The following is a 19,775-nucleotide window of genomic DNA, read 5'->3' as shown; positions in this document are numbered from 1 at the left end:
AGCATAAAAAAAGATGGGTCCCTAAACCACATAGGTTCAAACTTAAATGGGGTTTTCCCAAGAGCTCTATCATCTAAGATAGATAACATAATTAGAAAATGATCAGAGACTGAATTGGGAAAAACCATTGCAACAACATCCACTTCCGATGAAAGCCAATTTTTAGAAATCAGGAAACAATCAAGTCTTTCTGCTATCTGAGAAAAATCCTTCCTCATGTTTGTCCAATTAAAAGGACCACTTAAATTTTTACAATCTGATAAATAATTTTTCTGAATAAAAGAATTAAAATCAACCAAAATACATTTATTAGGTAAAATTCCCTCAATTTTCTCTTCTTCACTAGCAATAGCATTAAAATCCCCTCCAAAGACCACAAACTGACCTCGAAGAGGGGATGAAAATAAGGTTAAAGAATCCCAAAGATCTCTTTTCCTCAAAATACTCATCGGACCATAAATATTGAACAGCCAAAATTTAACGTTAGAAACCCTGCCCTTTACCAAACCCAACATCCAGTGAGGAGCAGATGCAACCAGAGATAATTCAGTGGTAACATCATTCCAGAGGAATTCTAATCCCCTCGAAGCCCCCGTAGAAGGGGAAACACAAAATTTTCCAGCATTCCATTTAGAAAACAAAAAATCAGCTCCTTGTACATTCAATTTTGTTTCTTACATCATAAGAACATCACACTTCATTAAGTCCAATTGGGACTTAATCAAGCGTCTCTTGTTAGGGGAATTTAAGCCCCTAACATTCTAAGAAATGACCTTCATTGTCCTCAAGGGGAGGCATTATCTCCCCTCTTTTTAAGAGCATTATCCTGACCTTCCTTATCCACCACAAACACTATCTGAAGATTTCTTTTGGTAGCAATAGACCTAGTAAAATGGTAAGTGCACCAAGATGGTGAACAAAAAGGGGGGTAGAAGTGGCCACTTTTTTTCTAAAAACAGGTAAACCTAAACTTCAAAGAGCTATTTGAAGGTCATGCACTCAAAACTAGGAGTTGAAAAAAGAATAATAATTGTAGTACTCTGAATCTAGTTTCTAAACTACTAATTTTTTTTAAAATTGGATAATATTAAGAGGGTCAAACCTTTCACGCATGAAAAATTGTTCCTGATTTTTTCAGAAAAGTATAACATAGCTTTTTTCATGCGCTGCACAAAATCTATAGTTAGATTTAGTATTTTGCAAAACCCTTTGGTAGGATGATAAGTAAGAGTGAGATCTAAAAGTTGTGTATTTTTTTTTAATTTTTCGTTGAGTATTTTATTTTTTATGGTTTTTGGAAGTGACCACATCCTGAAAATTTGGTACCTGTTCATGCGCTGGGCATAACTTGCATCAAAATAATCAAAAATGCAATTTTTTTTTTAAAAAGTGTATATAATCTAGTGTAGAACGATAATATATAATTTATTTTGAATTTGGTCAAGTATATCAAAAGTTATTAAAAAAATGGTAGACATATGTCTGTGAGGACTGTCAAGGCATTGATAAAGAAAATTAAAGTTTACTATGCTAATGTTGTCCAAAAATTAAAAAATTTATATGGTCAAAAAACTAAGAAGATGTGTGAGATTATGGTGGTAATTTTAGAGATACCTACTTCATCATTTGTAAACCTGATGACGATGAAGTCAAGAAATCATGATGGAAGATTAAAAAACATGTAAAGGAACAAAAAAGGGAGGAAAATGGGCTTGCAAGCCTTAGGGTCATTTTCCAACCTTCTTACCAAGGCAAAACCCACATGGGTTATGAAGAACCAAAAGTACTATTCACAGTTCTTCATAACCCGTACAGGTTATGAAGAACCAAAAGTACTATTCGCAGTTCTTCATAACCCGCACGGGTTATGAAGAACCAAAAGTACTATTTGTAGTTCTTCATAACCCGCACGAGTTATGAAGAACCAAAAGTACTATTTGTAGTATTCGCAGTACGGGTTATGAAGAACTAGACACATTTTTTTGGTTTCACAAAACCCGTACAGGTTATGAAGACATAATAATGTATGCTTGTAAACTTAGCATTTACTACACATGTTTTAGACATACCTAGATAATATGTGTTTATGTATGTATATATGCATATTTATAGTTATATATACATATATTTATATAGATATATGTATATATGTTTGTATACATGCATGTACCTCTTCTTTTCCTCTCTCTCTCTCATCTTACTTCCCCCATCATTATCTTTGTCTATTCTGAGCCCTAATCATCTTCCTTGAGTTCTATCTCATCTCTCTCCCCCTCACACTTCTCTATTTTTTGATTCTCTCGCCCTTTTCTCCTTCTCTCTCTCTCTCTCTCTCTCTCTCTCTCTCTCTCTCTCTCTCACACACACACACACACACACACACACTCTCTCTCTCTCTCTCTCTCTCTCTCTCTCTCTCTCTCTCTCTCTCTCTCTCTCTCTCTCTCTCTCTCTCACACACACACACACTCTCTCTCTCTCACACACACACACACACATTATCCTATCCTATTCTCACCCTCTCCCCCTTCTCTCTATTTCTCTCCCCCTCCCTCTCCCTCTCCCCCCTCTCCCTCCCCCTTTCATTATCTTAAATCTCTCTTTCTCTCCCTCTCTCTCCCTCTCCCTCTCTTTATCCTATTCTCCCTATCTCTGCCCTCCCTCTCCCTTCCTCTCTCCCTCTCCCCCTCTCCTTTTCTCAATCTCCCTCTCTCTCCCTCTCCCCCTCTCCTTTCCCCAATCTCCCTCTCTCCCTTCCCCTCTCCTTCTCTCCCTCTCCTTTTCCCAATCTCCTTCTCTCTCCCTCTCTCTCTCCCCTCCCTCTCTCTCTCCCCTCCCTCCCTCTCTCCCTCTCCCTCCCTCGCTCCCTCTCCCCATCTCCTTTTCCCAATCTCCCTCTCTCTTCCTCTCCTCCTCTCCTTTCCCCAATCTCCCTCTCTCCCTCCCCCTCTCCTTCTCTCCCTCTCTCCCTCTCCTTTTCCAAATCTCCCTCTCTCTCCCTCTCTCTCTCTCTCCGTCCCCCTCTCCTTCTCTCCTTCTCTCCCTCTCCCCCTCTCATTTCCCAAATCTCTCTTTTTCCCAATGTCCCTCTCTCTCCCTCTCCCTCTCCCTCTCCTTTTCCCAATCTTTCTCTCTCCCTCTCCCTCTCTCCCTCCCCCTCTCCTTCTCTCCCTCTCTCCCTCTCTCCCTCTCCCCCTCTCCTTTTCCCAATCTCCCTCTCTCTCCCTCTCCCCCTCTCCTTTCCCCAATCTCCCTCTCTCCCTCCCCCTCTCCTTCTCTCCCTCTCTCCCTCTCTCCCTCTCCCCCTCTCCTTTTCCCAATCTCCCTCTCTCTCCCTCTCCCTCACCCTTCCTCTCTCTCCCTCTCCCTCTCCCTTCCTCTCTCCCTCCCCCTCTCCTTCTCTCCCTCCCCCCCTCTCCTTTCCCAAATCTCTCTTTTTCCCAATGTCCCTCTCTCTCCCTCTCCCTCACCCTCTCCTTTTCCCAATCTCGCTTTCTCCCTCTCCCTCTCTCCCTCCTCCTCTCCTTCTCTCCCTCTCTCCCTCTCTCCCTCTCCCCCTCTCCTTTTCCCAATCTCCCTCTCTCCCTCTCCCCCTCTCCTTTCCCCAATCTCCCTCTCTCCCTCCCCCTCTCTTTCTCTCCCTCTCTCCCTCTCCTTTTCCCAATCTCCCTCTCTCCCTCTCCCTCTCCCTTCCTCTCTCCCTCCACCTCTCCTTCTCTCCCTCTCTCCCTCTCTCCCTCTCCCCCTCTTCTTTTCCCAATCTCCCTCTCTCTCCCTCTCCCCCTTTCCTTTCCCCAATCTCTCTCTCTCCCTCCCCCTCTCTTTCTCTCCCTCTCTCCCTCTCCTTTTCCCAATCTCCCTCTCTCCCTCTCCCTCTCCCTTCCTCTCTCCCTCCCCCTCTCCTTCTCTCCCTCTCTCCCTCTCCCCCTCTCCTTTTCACAATCTCCCTCTCTCTCCCTCTCCCCCTCTCCTTTCCCCAATATCCCTCTCTCCCTCCCCCTCTCCTTCTCTCCCTCTCTCCCTCTCTCCCTCTCCCCCTCTCCTTTTCCCAATCTCCCTTTCTCTCCCTCTCCCCCTCTCCTTTTCCCAATCTGGCTTTCTCTCCCTCTCCCCCTCTCCTTTCCCCAATCTCTCCTTTTCCCAATCTCCCTCTCTCTCCCTCTCCCTCCCCCTCTCCTTCTCTCCCTCTCTCCCTCTCCCTCTCCCCCTCTCAATCTCCCTCTCTCTCCCTCTCCCTCCCTCTCCTTTCCCCAATCTCCCTTTTCCCAATCTCCCTCTCTCTCCCTCTCCCCCTCTCCTTTCCCCAATCTCCCTCTCTCCCTCCCCCTCTCCTTCTCTCCCTCTCCCCCTCTCCTTTTACCAATCTCCCTCTCTCTCCCTCTCCCCCTCTCCTTTCCCCAATCTCCCTCTCTCCCTCCCCCTCTCCTTCTCTCCCCCTCTCCCTCTCTCCCTCTCCCCCTCTCCTTTTCCAAATCTCCCTCTCTCCCCCTCTCCCCCTCTCCTTTCCCCAATCTCCCTCTCTCCCTCCCCCTCTCCCTCTCTCCCTCTCTCCCTCTCCCCCTCTCCTTTTCCCAATCTCCCTCTCTCTCCCTCTCCCCCTCTCCTTTCCACAATCTCCCTCTCTCCCTCCCTCTCTCCCTCTTTCCCTCTCTCCCTCTCCCCCTCTCCTTTTCCCAATCTCCCTCTCTCTCCCTCTCCCTCTCCCTTCCTCTCTCTCTATTCCCCTCTCCTTTTCCTAGTTCTGCATAGCCCATACGAGTAGAACTAAGGCCAAAACTTCTAGTTCTACATAACCCATACAAGTTATGAGAAATTGTGAACATTGACATATAGGTTTCCATAACCCATACGGGTTATGGGAAAATTCTTATATATTTTAGTCCCAACGGCCTAAAAAATAGTATTGCAAGTTTTTTGAAGGCCCCACTGCTTTTGCACATGATTTTCTGGGACAGTAACAGTCAGGTTTTCATATTCTTTTGTCACTTTTGCTTTGGAATGATTGGTTTTTAAGTTATTTTATAATTGTTACTTTAGATAATAACAAAATCATGATCATTTGTTGTTTTTTTGCTTTGATTATGATTTATTTGTCTTGTATTTTGGTTTTTTTTTAAGTTATTTTATTATTGTTACTTTAGATTATAACAAAATGATGATCATTTCTTGTTTTTTTGCTATTTGATTGTGGATTGTCATCATGATGTTATGTGTAGGACAATGGGAAAGAATAAGAGAGGAACAAATGAACAAAGAGAGGCAGCAAAGGAAAGACAAAGGGAGAGTATGAAGAGATTACATGAAGGTACGTCATCTAATGCACCTAATGAAAGTGATGAACATTCAACAATTGAAATTGATATGATTAATGCACCAAATCAAAATGATCAACATACACCAATTCAAATACATATGATGATTGCACCTAATGAATGCAATGAACATACACCATTTGAAAATGATTTGGTGAATGTACATGTTAATGAAATTGAAGAAGATATACCATTTGAATTTGATGTGATCAATGCACATAATGCACCTAATGAAAACGAAGAGCATGCACCAATCTTAACACCTCTTAGAATAATTCGTAGAAAACCAAAGTTCCTAATAGATATTGATGAAAATATTGTGAAGCCAATGCATGATAAAATTTCTAAAAGAACTTGTAGAAGAACGGTTAGAAGAATTTGGAATAACTATTTTGAAAACTTAAATCAAAGTGGAAGATGCCAATTAGTTGTTGAAATGATCAAAAATCTGAAATTTAGAGAGACAATGAAAATTTTGGGGTTAAGAACATTCGAAAATAATAGTGAAAGAACCATTGTGAGAAATCTTTTTGATGCATACCAAGCCATCGGTTCAAAATCATGCACTAAAGATGCTAATTTTACTCGTCATGTCCTCACATCAACCATAATGGGAAAGAAAATGAAAAAATCTCGTTTAATAAGCAAAACAAGCAAGTCATTAAGGATAAGTAGAACCACATTACACTATGCCTTAGAGAGGCGAGGGAAAATTGAGGATCCTAACAATAATTCTCTTTGGGCATTCTCTAGTAGACTTCCACGCAAGGACAAGGTTGTTGTTGATGCACTAAGAACGTTAATTGAGAGATTTTGGCATGACAACACAAGGGTTTCACCCAGCCAAAGAGATGTTGTTAGAAGGCGAATTGGAATTAGTAATCATGAGCCACATCCAAAACACTATTTAGATACAACTCAAACACAACTTTATGAAAGGTTTCTTCAAAGCTTTCCTCAGATTAAAATTAGTCAAATATTTTTTGAGATGACAAAATCATTTTATGTTAAGATTAATCATGCACGTACTACATGTTGTTGTAGGGTCCATGTTGAATTTTCCATGCATTATGATATTTATCGCTATATCTATTGTACTTTGCACACTAACAATGTTTTGTAGGAATGTGGTCTACAAGCACCTCCTAAGTCACCGGGAGAATTTATTTCAAGTGTACTATGTAGATGAGATGACGGGTGCATTTATTATAAGATGATGTGTTTGAGAGGTTTTTGTCCTACATGTGGTGGTTTGCAACAGTTGCATAGATGCCTACATCTAGATAGCACACATGAAATTGGTAAGGAACTAGTTTCTATTGGAGAATATAAGTCAGTAACATATGGTGTTAAAGATGGAAAAGAATTAAAGAGGTGTGAGTTAGTGAAAAGGGATATATGCGTAGCTGATTTTATGAAGATGTTTCAAGAGAAACTAGTATATGAGTACATAGGTCACACACATAGAGCTAGATGGTTAGATGAGCAATTCAAGTTGTGTAAGGACACTTTCCCCCTCGGCACTATTGTCTTTGTTGTTGATTTTGCTGAGAATTATACACTAAAGCTACAAAATGAAGTACAATCTATGTATTACCACTCTACACAAGTTACAATTTTTGTACACATAGCATTCATGCATGCACATGATAGCACCGAGGAGGACAGAAAGGTTATAAGAGAATATCACTTCTATATCAGCGATGATCATACACATTCCTCAAAGTTCATGCAAGGATGCTTTACAGTCTTCTATGATAGTTTAAGGGAAAGAGATATAAGATACAACCAACACTTAATATGGTCAGACAATTGCACCGCACAATTCAAGAATGCAAGGATGTTCTACTAGTTGACTAGGATGCATGTGAGAAGTGGTGTGAAACATTTTTGGAATTTCATTGAGGCAGGGCATGGAAAGGGAGAGCATGATGGTGCGAGAGCATGTGTGAAAAGAGCTCTTACCAAAGAGGAATTGAAGTACGAAGGTGGTGCAATGTTAATAGATGCAAAAACAATTGTGCAATGGTGTAGCTCTAGGATGGGACTAGGTAATGCAAATAAGTCTATGGTTTCTAGATATTTTTGGTTAATAAGTGAAACTAACATTGAAAACTATCTAGATTGTTGTACAGTTTTTGGATCAAGTGACATGCATTCATTTAGAAGTTCAAATGCAACATCACTAGTTATTTATACTAGACATATTGCATGCTTTTTCTCTTCATGTATGCATTTTTTGTGGGATGAATGTGAATCAAAAGAGTGGGTTGACCAATGGTCTTGTAGACCTTTGCAAACCATAGATACATATCAACTTCCTAGAGCACTACAAATGAACCGGATTGAAGCATCAGTGGATTTTGACCATGTATTAGACATAGTTGAACCAGGTAACTTAGGTTGCAATGTGCTACAATTTTAAGCTTAATTTATTAGTATTAACTTATGTTGATTTTGGTATTAACTTATATCCTTCTATTAAATGTAGGTCATGTATATGCAGTTATTGCGGATGAGAACAACAAAGAAGGAACAGATTACTTTTTGTGTCATTGTATTGAGGCAAAAAAGAAATTGACTTCTACAGTGGTTGATGGAGAGGGTATTGAGTACCCAATAGGATCCGTTGTTGTGACAGGGACATGGCTTAGAAGGTACCACATTGTTGTGTCGAGTTGTTTTGAGACCTCTTAAACTCATTTATTTAGCAGTCATTATATTGATTTTGGCATTATTTTTCTATAAAATGCAGGTACCCTATCAAAAATTCTAATGCCTAGTTGTTTGAGGACTTTGAGACACATAGACATATTCTTCATTACTCAAACCTTCTTGTTGCAACAAATATTCATTTGATTAAATATCATGGTAGACCTCTTAACAAGGATTTGTGGAAAGTTCGTGAATCAAACCATGAGGCAATACTTGAGACACTAAGGGTTAGAGCTGATCCAGAAGGTTCACTTGAGTGATTTTGGGCCATCTAGAAGAATAATTCTACAATATGGTAGAATAATTTTGACAATTTTGTATATATCTTTTGCGAAACATTGTAACTTCACTTTTTTGGATGTGCTCTACATGCATATGAGCTGTAATATGCATATGAGCTATAATGTGCATATGTAGATGCCAAATTTTGTATATAAAAATATCAATGAGTTGTAATGTGCATATCTAGATGCTAAATTTTGTATAAAAAAACAACAATGAGTTGTAAAGTGCATATCTAGATGCTAAGTTTTGTATAAAAAAACAACAACGAGATGTAATTTGCATATTTAGATGCAAAATTTTGTAAATATAAATAGTAATGAGCTTGATAGTTTATATAAGATGGCAAATTTTATATATGAAAGTGTCCATGGGGCTGATTTGCAAATTTTCAATATGAATATGCAAAAAAAATTTCCAAGTGTTTTGGGAAACTTTTGAGTTATTATTGAATTACCCAATTTGAAGGGCTAGTACGAATAGTTTGAATCCAAGATAGGATTTTGGTAGGCAGTGACAACATGACCCCATAGGTTCAAATGGATCATCCATAAGTGCCACGATCTTCGAGTTACGCTATGTCAAAGTTTGACCATTTTTTCCGCTTTGAGCGCTCAAGGGAAAACGTCGCTATGAGGTGGCTCGTAACGATCGGGCATCTTGGGGAGAAAGACAAGGGAACATCTAGTGTAAAACTGGCCACCTGGACACACTCACACTGACGGTTCATTCCCATGACAAGCAGAACGAAAGATGCACTATTGTGCCACCTCTCACTGACAACTTTTGACGGTTTTTGATGCAACAGAAAAAATATCACCATAAGAAAACGGAATGGAGTTGCCCGAAACTGAGATAGGATTTTGTAGGTAGTGAGAACATGACCCCATAGGTTCAAATGGATCATCAATAAGTGCCACAGTCTCCGAGTTACGCTATGTCAAAGTTTGACCGTTTTTTCTGCTTTGAGTGCTCAAGGGAAAACGTCGCTACGAGGTGGCTTGTAACGATCGGATGCCTTGGGGAGTGAGACAAGGGCACACCTAGTGTAAACCCAACCACCCAGATGCACTAGTGCTGACGGTTTGTTCCCACGACAAGCGGAACAAAAGATGCACTATTTTGCCACCTCTCACTAACAGCTTTTGATGGTTTTTGATGCAACAGAAAAAATCTCACCATTACAAAATGGAATCGAGTTGCCCGAAACTGAGATAGGATTTTGTAGGTAGCAATAAAAAAACCCCATAGGTTCAAACGGATCGTCCATAAGTGCCATGGTCTCTGAGTTACACTACGTCAAAGTTTGACTATTTTTTCTGCTTTGAGTGCTCAAGGGAAAACGTCAATACGAGGTGGCTCGTAGTGATCGGACGCCTTGGGGAGAAAGACAAGGGAACACCTAGCATAAACCTAACCACCCAGATGCACTTGTGATGACAGTTTGTTCCCACGACAAGCAGAACGAAAGATGCACTATTTTGCCACCTCTCACTGACAGCTTTTGATGTTTTTTGATGCAACAAAAAAAATCTCACCATTACAAAACGGAATCGAGTTGCCTAAAACCGAGATAGGATTTTGTAGGCAGAAATAACATGACCCCATAGGTTCAAACAGATTGTCCATAAGTGCCATGGTCTCCGAATTACGTTATGTCAAATTTTGACCCTTTTTTCTGTTTTGAGTGCTCAAGGGAAAACGTCACTACGAGGTGGCTCATAACGATCAGATGCCTTGGGGAGTGAGAGAATGGAACACCTAGCGTAAACCCAACCACCCAGATGCGCTCACACTGACGGTTTGTTCCAACGACAAGCAAAATGAAAGATGCACTATTTTGCCACCTCTCACTGACAGCTTTTGACAGTTTTTGATGCAACAGAAAAAATCTCACCATAAGAAAATGGAATCGAGTTGCCCAAAACCGAGATAGGATTTTGTAGGCAGTGATAACATGACCCCATAGGTTCAAATGGATCATCTATAAGTGCCAAGGTCTCTGAGTTACGCTACGTCAAAGTTTGACCATTTTTTTCGCTTTGAGCACTTAAGGGAAAACGTCACTACGAGGTGGCTTGTAACAATCGGACGCCTTGGGGAGAAAGACAAGGGCACACCTAGCATAAACCTGACCACCCAGATGCACTCGCGCTAACGGTTCATTCCCACGACAAGCAAAATGAAAGATGCACTATTTTGCTAGCTCTCACTGACAGCTTTTGATGGTTTTTGATGCAACAGAAAAAATCTCACCATTACAAAATGGAATCGAGTTGCCCAAAACCAAGATAGGATTTTGTAGGCAGAAATAACACAACCCCATAGGTTCAAATGGATCATCCATAAGTGCCACAGTCTCCAAGTTACGCTACGTCAAAGTTTGACCATTTTTTCCGCTTTGAGTGCTCAAGGGAAAACGTCTCTACAAGGTAGCTTGTAACAATCGAATGCCTTGGGGAGCGAGACAAGGGCACACCTAGCATAAACCTGACCACCCGGACATGCTCACACTGACAGTTCATTCCCATGACAAGAAGAATGAAAGATGCACTATTTTGCCACCTCTCACTGACAGCTTTTGATGATTTTTGATGCAACAGAAAAAATCTCACCACAAGAAAACAAAATGGAGTTGCCTAAAACTAAGATAGGATTTTGTAGGTAGTGCTAACATGACCCCATAGGTTCAAAAGGATTGCCCATAAGTGCCACAGTCTCTAAGTTACGCTACGTCAAAGTTTGACCATTTTTTTCGCTTTGAGCGCTCAAGGGAAAACGTCGCTACGAGGTGGCTCGTAACGATCGGACACCTTGGGGAGCGAGACAAGGGAAAACCTAGCATAAACTTGACCACCCGGACACGCTCGCACTGACAGTTCATTCCCACAACAAGAATAACGAAAGATGCACTATTTTGCCACCTCTCACTGACAACTTTTGATGGTTTTTGATGCAACAGAAAAAATCTCACCATAAGAAAATGGAATCGAGTTGCCCAAATCCGAGATAGGATTTTGTAGGAAGCAAAAACATGACCCCATAGGTTCAAACAGATCATCCATAAGTGCCACCTGGATGCGCTCGCGCTGACGGTTCGTTCAACTCTTCTTTTATAGGTGATGAAATGATGAACTTCACTCCATAAGCATGAAATGTCTTAATTGGTTCTTGAAATGATGAAATTCACTCCATAAGCACGAGTTTATGAAATAATAACTTCACTCCAGTCTCTTCACACACGAAGGACTCAAAGAAAATTCACTCAATCAAAATACAGAATATCAACATTACCGGTATCAGTACTTGGGTATACACAATATGAGCAATAGATAGTTTAAAAGTATACGCCATATGAGTTACAAGTAATGAACAAATTGGATCACATTTCAAGACATATACACAACTAACAAATTTGATCACATTTCAATAACAAATAACTAAGTTTCACGAATATCATGTTTCATATTTATCAATGAACAAATTGGATCGAATATCAAGTTTCATATATATCAAAATGAACAATAATCATATACATATATCAAAAAATGGCATAGATGCCAAATCAATAATAGTTACAAAAATGTGGCATGTGCCATGTCTGTCAAAGTCGATATATACATATACAAATGTCAAATATATAAAAAATTGGCCCTTCAATGACCACAACTATAACTATATGTCTCTATCCGTATCTATGACTATGGCGGATCATCAAAATCAAGCCTCTTCGAAGCAATACGTGGCTACAAAAGGACAATTCAAATGTCTAATCAGATATATTTTCTCAAAATAACATCAAAATAACTAAATACTGAACTCTAAATTGTTTGAAGTTGAAATGTTGATTACCTCATCTTTGTCTTCTACAATTCGGTGAGGCTGAGGATCTGTGGGATGTCCTACAGGAGGCTATAACTGGTAAAACAACTTTAATACATGTTAATGAAATATATGTCAAATAACACATAATAACTAAAAATGAATAGACTAAAAAACTAAAGCATACTGGAGCCTCAGATGGATGTGTTGTGGTCGTAGAAGGCAAAGTCACAGATGAATCAGTTACGACCATTTCCTATTTCTATGGTAAGTGATCCAAAAGGAGTTAACTAGATGGTTTCAACTCTGTTGTGCACTTAGTGAAAAGGAGTTGATCTAAGACAGACATACCTTTTGCCTTGGTCATGTTGGATCCCATAATATATGTGTAGGACTTCTACTGAAATGGAATGGTAGAATAATAGTAGGAAGTTTGCAAGGGGCCTGTAATAGTTTAAAGGCAATCATACAAGTTAATAACCCAAAGTTGTTGACAAACTAGATAAAACAAATATTTTTAACATATGTAGAAAAAATGCACACCGAAGCCTTGTATAGTTCTCCTATAACCTTAGGAGGCCTTGTCGAATTTGATGCAGCTATTACCATTTCCTGTATGAAAAATGATAACATATGACATAGACATAAAAGGATTTAGTTATTTTGAACAAGCAAGAATGCAATCCAAAGTGTATATGAAGATATCACCTCTTCCCTCTGTTGAACCTCATCGACATTAGGTGCATTCATTAATTCCATAAACCCCATATGTTTCTATATATAGAACAAATAAATTAAGTGCATTTATCAATATCTACATATACATGTTTAATCATAATACATTTCAACAATTGAATTTAAATTGTAGTGAATTACCTTCTGTCATTTGGGTTTGTGAGAGGATATCATTTTCTGCCTCGAAGTGCTAGAGGATGGCTTTCTCACACGAGATTTCCTTGAGGCAAGTGGGGTTAACTAATGGAAAAAAATTAACATAAGGGAAAAGAGCATGTATTTAATATATCACTTAAGTAAAAAATATATAAATCTAAATGGTACTGCATAGCTATCTTGGCCAAAGTCAATGGTTGAAAGCGTGATATCATCAAGTTGGGACATCTCAGCCACTAATAAGCCCTACAAAATATCAAGTAATGATACATATAATTAACAAAATATATTTTGAATCCAATGCATTATTATATTTTTAACAAATTTACAAATCTTTACCTCTGGTGGCGAAACTACTCGTGACTGTGGAGTCGACTGAACAGTATGTGGTGTACTCCCACCACCTGTTGCACCTTGCAATGCATTTTATTTATATGTCACTTTAAATTGTTCTAAAAATAAAAATTCATTTCTTTTTATAAGATTTAGTCACTTAATTGATAACATGTCATAAACAGAATTAAACGCACCTGTGTCTAATACACAGGGTACAACATATTGAGCAGATCATCGGTGAGGGCCACATCCTCTGTAGTGGAAGCATGGCATCTACTCCCGCAACATGTACATGAATGAGATGTCCCACCATCCTCGTCCGCGTCAATGTCTACACCAGAACATACACCCTGGCAGGTGGGGCACATATGCTAAATGGGCTGGCTCATGCCAAATGATGCATGTGGTGCTGATAATGAAGGAGGTGCCGCCGAGGAAGGAGGTGCTATTGATAAAGGAGGTGTTGCTGATGAAGGAGGTGTTGTAGGTGCTAGTACATCCTTTGCTCAAACCAGCTATGTCCCATTCTAAACAATGACATCAGTCAATGATGCAGCTGCCTGAAGAGTCTATAATTCCATAGACTCCTTCAAGGATATAGGGATAGTGACATGAACCATGGGTTTAGGAGCTGTACACCTCCTATGTTGTGGATCTACCACCCTATGGGCCCCAGGTCTATCCTGTGCAGAGCCTCTCCCTCTACCCTGAAATTGTCGGATGTCAAAGTAATTCAGCTTCTCACCGAGGATAAACTCACAATACAACTTTCTCAAAAAATATAGAGGCACCTCCCAATTATTACAAGGTGCTTGGTCAAAGACCATATACCACCTATCCCATAAAGCATCTTTCAACCTAGCATGAACACACCAATGTATAGGAAACTGAGTTGTATTTAGTTCTAGGTTGTTACTAGTAACAGGATCGGTGAAAAGAGCACATATGTTAGCTTTAACTATGCCCTTTTTCTTCACTTGATCATATGACAACCCATCCACATAAAATGCTCGACATCTATCCCTCCATGAACCCCATTTCGTAACCTCCCTAGATACCTCATTTGCACTATTAGCCATTGTTTCTAGTGTTCTGGCAAGGGTTGAGTGGTGCTCAAGCTTAGAGGTCCTCAACCTATTCACCAAAATAGAAATTTGGGCACTATTTTGTGTAAGCCAATTGATGAGATCCTCTTGTGTGGCATCTACATGATCTAATGGAGGATGTGGAGGGTTTTGGGGTGGTGGTGGTTGTTGAGAAGCAGCATTTTCAGGATTTTGAGGGTTTTCTTGTTTCTCTTGTGCAATGTTAACAGGATTTTCTTGTGTTGCTTGTGCAGGAGGAGGTCTTTGTTGTCTATTTCATTTTTGGGGATTGCTTGAAGAATCTAACATCAAATTAATAAAAACAAAACTTAAATAAATTAAAAAACCCTAATTTAATTTAAATGCAAAGAAAAATTATCAAACAAATCAAATCTTACCTGTTCGATGGGGTGCCATTGTTGAAAATTTCTTTTGATGATGGGAAAATGAAAAATTGTTGCAAACCCGTGCAGGTTCGATGCTCTTTTTTGCTTTTCCTTGCTGTTGTTCCACGGGTTTTAGCATTGAAAATGGCCAAAACCCGTGGCCTAACAAAAAGAAATATGTTTCTCAAAACTCGTACGAGTTTTGAGAAACTTTAAATTTTTTTATTTTAAAAAAATGTTCCTCAAAACCCGTACGGGTTTTGAGGAACTTTTGGTTTTTTTAATTGTTTTTTATCTAGGCTTGGTAAGGCTTGGTGTTACCAAGCCTAGTACGTTTTTGAAATTTTAGAACCCGTACGGATTATGAAAAATTTTGGTTTTTTTTGGCATGTGGCCACTTTTCTATTCACCATCTTGGTGCACTTACCCAAAACGAGGACTAAATTTCTTTTTCCTCTTCATTGAACCTAAACCCAGACTCAACAAAGTCGACTGAATTCTAGCATCTACTTCCAACTGAGTGTAGAACGCCTTTGGCTTCCTACCCCACTTAGCAGGAGATAGTATCAGGGAATAAGGAGATAAAGGAGTTTGTACTAAAAGATTATTAATTATAGGATCAAAAACTACCTTATTACCTTCACACAAAACACCCTCACAACCTAGAACTTTATCCGGAGAGAGGATCTTAAAAGGATTGTGAGTTGGAGGAATAATCAAGGAAGTATTTATATTGACAAGATCCTGATCAATCGAGTTAACCACTTTCTCAGTAACATCTTGATTCAAAATAATATTATTATCAGTTACAAGCTTTTGGACTTGGGAAATTAGTCTCTCATCTGGACCAATAAGGACCGATTCAATCCCCTAAGCCATAAGATCAAACTCCCTCTGAGGCAACCCATCCACATCCACTTGGTTAGCCAAAATAAATTTAGAAGCACTCATAGAAGATACCCCCTTAGTTGGAAGCCCTAGATCAAAACCCGATCCAACCAGGTTATTGGCCTTTTGCAAAACATCACCATCAAAAATAGATTTCTCCTTAACAGAATCCAATTCAGTACTCTTCAATAGAGTAAGGGAAACAAGATGGGGATTAAAGTGCAATCATTTTTCATGACAGTCAAAAGATTCAACATTTTCCCTACCCTTATTAGCAAGTTTTGAAGGCTAAGCCTCATTATTACCCAACGATTAACCTTTTAGGCTTACAAACAATGGAGAGTCCATAACCACAGAAGACTTAGAAAACCATTCAGAATCACAAACAATATTTGCCTCCAAATCCCATCAATAGACTTCAGATTACAAGTCCAAGTAACAACATAAGTTGAATCAGGTAAAACACAAATCTTAACCCTAAAAACCCCATCCTCGATTAAAGAATGTGAATGCATAAACCTCCCAAAATAATCACCTATTCTTTGCAAAATGTTGGGATTAGAAAATTCATATGAGAGATTAGGAAATGAAAACCAAGTAGGAATACATTTAACAATATCTTAAGAAGTCAAAAAAAGAGGTTTCCAACATTCCACAAAAACCAAATTATGGCCAAACCAAAAAAATAGCTTCTCTAGGGCCTTCATTTTAGCTTCCTCAAAGCCAAAGATAACAATAAAAGAACTCAAAGAGAGAACCTGAAAAAAAAGCGTACCATACCATAACTCATGAATCTTACGATGCAATTTTGAAAGCAAAATATTATCTCCCCAAACCTGAATGAAGACAGCCAAAGTATGCAAATCCCTAGCCTTCTTATCCAATGGAGCCTCAAGTGCAGAGATAAGGGTGATAGGCAACCATACCTTATCCACAGATTTTCCCTTACCCGAGGACTTGCCCATATCAAGATTCAAATCATCTGCCATTGTTGTCTGCAAATTCCGAGAAGTTTTCCCAACTGTTGACTTGCCTGAATACTCGTTATTTTTAGGGTTATTTCTTGACCACCCATTCCCTTTACCAACCCTATTCCTTCTATATCCTAAAGATAAACCCTTAAAACTTATGGGTTTCTGTTTACCAGCACTTGTATTCTATGAACGGAAAAAACCCCTAAAATAATCCGATTTCAGCCAACCATCATCTCTGTAACACCACTCCTTTTTCTCCAAAGCTAGCACATCTACCCACTTCCCTCCCTGGAAAACCCATTGAGGAACATGATCACCCTGTACTCCATAAGGAACTAAAGGAGGAATGGGATCATCGAGGGCATCCTCACCCCATCAAGACCTTCGCAGGCGATCTGCATTCTGCGAAAACTTGCCCATCATATCTCCCATACTAATAAAATATCCACTCCATATATTTGTTGAATCTAATATAAAATAAAAATATTGTCTATACCTAAAACGTGAGATCTTGAAGAAATGTGTAATTGACCTAAACAATCCTTTTGTTAAATGTGTCCTCCAAAATCATTGCTAAAGATTTAGCCCTCAAGGTCTATCCTTTGTTCCCCTAGCTTGTTTACTTTGAACAAATTGGCTTCATTAAATATAAATTTATTCTAGATAATACTATTTCTATCTAGGAAGGAATGTAATTGACTCATCATTCTCAACAATCCACTATTCGTTTTATCAAAATTGATTTTGTCAAATCTTATGATGACATTGATAAACTTTTATTAATACCAGTCTTTGTGTGCTTGGTTTTAGACCATATTTTATTTTATTTTATATTGATGTTGTTTGTAGATGCTGCAACTTGCATCACAATTTCTAACCACTTATCAATGCCTTTTAGGTCCATAGGTCCAAGGGTGTCCTCTTCACTTGGTGCTTAATTATTTTGTTGCTAAAGGATTTGACTACCTCCTAGCTCATGCAATCTCCCATTCCTTGATCGAGGGAACAAAGCCTCTTCCTAGTTCTTCTTAATAATTGATGAATGATAATTTGATATCATGAGGTAACTCAACGACCCAACCACACTAAAGCCCTTTAGTTCCTCGACATCTTTTTTCAAGCTTTTCGATTGATTATTTCATAAAAAAATACTTAATTCTATAGACAGTCCTTTCTTCCTAAGATAAATTGGGTTAGTCATTTTAGTCATTTCAGCTGGAGATGAACTGATTATGAGAAAGTCTTTCACTTTCTAGGCATTCACTTTGTTGTTCAAGCCTTGCCGTCCACACATTTGTAAGTGGTGATTGATATAATTGAAAAACAACTAAACACTTCAATCACCAAGCCACTTTTTTAATAGACAAGTTCTAAATTTACTCAAAAATTTTGATAGACATGTATGTGTATTACTCTTCTGGATATCTTCCACCAAAGGCTTCTTACTTGAGAAATGTAAAACATCTCAAAGTTTGTTCTCTAAGCTTCTAGTGAAGGACATCATTGGTTTTTTAAATTATAGTCTTATCTTCTACCAAATAGAAATTATTCATGTAAAAAATCCCCGACAACTTTGCAGGTGCCATGTTATGATGCATTACTAGCTTAATATAATCTGCAATGAACCAAACGGTAAGATCTTCCAAACTCCGGCAACGTTTCTACTTTCTATTGAACATAAAACAACATAGCTCAAATAATTGCTGGTACGGAGCCTCAAGAAGTGTGAATAGTTGACTCGCGCTGGTTCCGCTTCACTTCACAAGAAGTAGGTAAAGGAGTGTCATTTGCAGAGCTCTCGCTGGGAGACAATACTGCAGTTGGAACAGACAGGAGGTGCTCTATTACTCCTGCCTCGCCATTCTCAGATCTTATTTTAACTGCTTCAAAGGAATGATTTCCTTGTCTTTCTATGACTCCTTAGATGGGAAGCAGATAATTAGTCCTGGAGTGTGGGATAGAGTAGAGTCTGCGTTAGCCCTAGAAAAATATCCTCACAGAAATCCTGCACTGCCATACTGGAAAGATATGGGAGCGAAGAAGCTCGAGTACAATGTGTGCCAGGTTGTCTATGTTGGATGATTGATGATGAGCACGCATAAGCATGAAAAAGATAGATAGAAAGCATCAACAAAAAGGAAAGAAAGGATTTTTAATTTTTCTCTTTGTTTTAATGGAATTATTTGTTGTTTGTTTTTACACTCCAATCTCTATAAAATACTATCTTATTGTGTTCTTTGTAATAATCTGTAAGATTCTGATGAAAACTTCTGTAGAGACAAGATGTAATCATTTGAGTAAACAATATTTTCTCTTTGTATGTTGAAGTTTTTGTTTTTGTTTGGTTTTTTTTTTTTTTTTTTGGGTGCATGTGTTTCAAAATCTGTTAATTGCAATTGTTTCAAAATCTACATAGCAGAAGATCAAGGGAATTGAAGTTGAAAGAAATCAAAGGTTTTGAAGGGAAAACGAACATCCCAGAAAAAGCTATCTGAGATCAGTATGCACATCCAGGATCAAATACAAACACACACTACTATGCCATAAAGCGGAATCAGGCATAGTATATTTCTCACATTAACACTTAGAGGAAAGTGATTGCAATTTAACATCTTACCAGATCGAATAACAATTTCAGCAGCTTGCATACATTTAGATTCATCAACACATAATCATAAAACAGAAGAAAAATATAGCTAGAATAGAACACAGATTTACTGTGGGGAAAATCCTTTCAAGTAAAAAACCCCACACTCCAAAACCATAGAGCCATTGTATTATTCAGCAACAAAATACAATTACAATACAATCTTCAAGCTCTAGGCCTTTACATGGAGATTTACATCCAGCTCCATCCTAGAGAAATTTCGGCAACATAACCTTGTAATAATGAAGTCCTCTCCTCTCATAAATCAGCTAAGGCATCAACATGTATATATAGCTCAACACAAAGAGGTAGGTGCCCATGATTTTGAAAACCATCTTCAACACCTAAGAGGTAAGTTGTGTCATAAACAATATCTTGCTAATCCTATGACATGTTGTTTATAGCAACTTCCAAGGCAACAACACCTATCTCATCCA

The sequence above is a fragment of the Cryptomeria japonica genome, chromosome 3 (assembly GCF_030272615.1).
Source record: "Cryptomeria japonica chromosome 3, Sugi_1.0, whole genome shotgun sequence".
NCBI lineage: Eukaryota > Viridiplantae > Streptophyta > Pinopsida > Cupressales > Cupressaceae > Cryptomeria > Cryptomeria japonica.
Note: the sequence above shows the minus strand (reverse complement) of the source record.